The sequence below is a fragment of the Penaeus monodon genome, chromosome 5 (genome assembly GCF_015228065.2).
Source record: "Penaeus monodon isolate SGIC_2016 chromosome 5, NSTDA_Pmon_1, whole genome shotgun sequence".
Lineage (NCBI taxonomy): Eukaryota > Metazoa > Arthropoda > Malacostraca > Decapoda > Penaeidae > Penaeus > Penaeus monodon.
Window position 1 is genome coordinate 54,958 of NC_051390.1, and position 2,813 is coordinate 57,770.

Sequence of the window (2,813 nt, forward strand, 5' to 3'; positions counted from 1 at the left end):
ACTGAGCCACGCGTCCGTGAGGGAAGGATACCTGGTCATACATACAGACTCCAGAGGAGCCATGGACTCACCCAATGACAATATCTACCTTCTGACTACTATCCTCACACTGGCACAGAGGAGTCTTGCACAGGGTAGAAGAATCATCATAAACTGGGTTCCCAGCCACATTGGGATCAGAGGGAATGAACTTGCTGACAGACTAGCCGAAGTTGGCAGAGGTATGGCCCCTAATCCCATGATAATACATCAAAGCCGAAAATTACTTAGGAAGAAGTGTAAGGTGACAGCAACCTCCTTCCTCCTGCAGCTTCACAGAGAGGAAACGAGATCCTTCCCCTCGGCCAGCTGGTACTCAGACGCCACCGGCTATGAACCACTGACACTCTCTGAAATAAACAAGAGTTACCGAAGTCATTCTTCACAGAATGCGTCTAGGTTACCACTGTTCATGGATGATCATACAAACAATAGACCGTGAAGAAGGGTGTTGCATGCATTGCGGCGAGCCGAACGCCACACTCGTACATTACTTAGAAAATTGTGTGCACACGCAATTCCTGAGACAAGGTCCGCAGAACACAGCCGTCGTGCTGTTAAAGAGATTATGCGAGGTGCTTACATCACAGCTACAGGAGCGCCTGCTGGCAATCCCACCGCCACGGTAAGCACCGAGTGTCAGAGAACCAAATGAGACAGCCATAAAAAGCTGACACAGTCCGGGCCATAAGTGAAAGGCCCGGGCGAAGCCAGAACTTCGCAAATCTAATTACTACTACTGCAGCCGAGATCAGCATTCCCCGATCCTCCAGACGACCACGACACCAGAAGCAGCAACATAAGGACTGCCTAGTTCTTAGCCGACTGGGAAGCCTGCCGGCTCCCCTGTTGATCTCCTGTGGGTATTCACACCCATAATAATTACTCCATAAAGAGATATAGACCAGTCTAAGAATTAGATGTCAACCAAACCCAGAAAGTTTAAGTTGTGGATTACCTTTCCTTTTTATTTTTTGTAGTGTATGCTTTATTGCCATTTTCATTCTCTATTACCTAAATCACTTAACATTGTAAGCGGTAGTGTACAGAGGTTGTGTATTTATTATTACGAATTGGGGCTTATGTGATTTTTTTTTTTTATAATTCTTCTGACTTTCCACATGTATTTTTCTCTGCAGTTTATTTACCAATTTTATGCTGCTCTTCAAACATACATTTAATTTCATTAGATTCAATGAATGTATTTAGTGAATGAGCTTAGGTTAAAACGGTTCACTTAATGATAAATGTGTTTCTGAATCAGTAACAAAGGCTTTTATAAATATTTATTTATCAAAATTCTTTTTGGATGAAGCAGTACATAACTGAACAACAAGCAAAATTTTGTTAGAGCCTTTGTAACATATTTATTTAACTCCTATATTTGCTTTGAGCAGTTTCTGTCATACCTACTATAGAGTATTAACAGTATTTTTTTCTCCTCTTTTACATAAATAACGACGGAAATAGAATGGCACAATAAAACACAAATAAAATAAAACAAAGACCGAGGCGGTAGAAAAACACCAAGCTACAACTGAAACGGGAAAAGAATGGAGAAAAAAAATCCGTGAGTAGAAATTAAGACCCTAAGATTAGCCAAAAGGTGTTTATTCACTTAAACAAAATAGTAAGTAAATACATTATTAACGTGGAATCTTATCTGCGCAAGTATCTACCCATATAACTAAGTGTATCCAAGTTAGTTATCTGTTTTGATCAATAAAATGAGAGAGAGAAATAAATACACTAATGTTTTACAGAATATTCGATGTATGCATAATGAACATGGAGGAAAGAGGTTACTGAAAAAGAACATTGGTCAAAGTAGTAAGAAATAGTAATCAAAAAGTACAAAACATTATTTTACTTCTTTGGTAAACACACTCTGTGACTCTACTGTTTAGAGGTGACAGAGCAATTGGGCAGTGCAAGCATTATAACGTATACCACATCACAGTATACAGCACACCCTTTTTCATTGCAGTGAGCAGAAAGGGCGTGGCATGCGATCCTATCCCCCTCTACATCCCCTGTTCTTCATGGGGATAGTAGCATCTGGCGACAACAGAAACTTTCTCGTGTATTTCTACTGGGCAAGCCAGACGCTTAAACTGTGGTGGGGATATCTTGTTCATTTTTATTTTTTTCTTTAAACATTTTACAGACATTATATATTTACAACAATGTTTAGTTATAGCTACAATACATAAACAACTGTTAGTTTCTGATAGTGAAAATAATTCAGTTAATGTCTGAAAAATTAAAGTTCCATCATCTTTCATTAAGAGTAGGTTGAAATTTTAAACTCTTTGTTATTATTAAGAACATTTAATCCTGGTGCTTTTGGAAGCACAAATTTCCTGCAGAGGTTTAACAACGCCTTGCTCAGGACTCGAAAAGAAAATTAAATGGAAGGCAATCAAAGACCAGAAACTTAGATTCACGTATTCAACCCGACTGTCTTCTACAAAAAGCATCAAAAATTTTCAACTATCTCAGAAAATAAGAAAATTACATTTAAAATTGGTCTGGAGTTTTATTGTGCATTCTTTCCCATATAACTTTTCTCAAACATGAAATAATTAACTCGGTAGAATATAATGCACGTGTATACGCCTCAACAGTTCTTAAGTTTTATCTACTGATCATCACAGTAAAAAAAAACATTCCATAACATTTGTAAGACCTTGACTTTTGGTATAAAAAACAATATATGCAACTTGTAAATAAAACTGTATACACACACTTAATTAATACAAAATGATTAGTGA

The 2,813-nt window shown here is 37.7% G+C and overlaps 1 protein-coding gene across 2 annotated transcripts in view; it reads right to left on the bottom strand.

Annotated features, from left to right (window-relative positions):
- Positions 1 to 1,614: 1,614 nt before the first annotated feature.
- LOC119572874 (U-scoloptoxin(05)-Sm1a-like) overlaps positions 1,615 to 2,813 on the bottom strand; it is a 25,972-nt gene continuing 24,773 nt past the window's right edge. For both annotated transcript variants that reach the window (XM_037919809.1, XM_037919810.1), the window contains exon 3: positions 1,615 to 2,813. This exon is cut by the window's right edge and continues 1,517 nt beyond it. The gene's annotated coding sequence lies outside the window, so the exon portion shown is untranslated.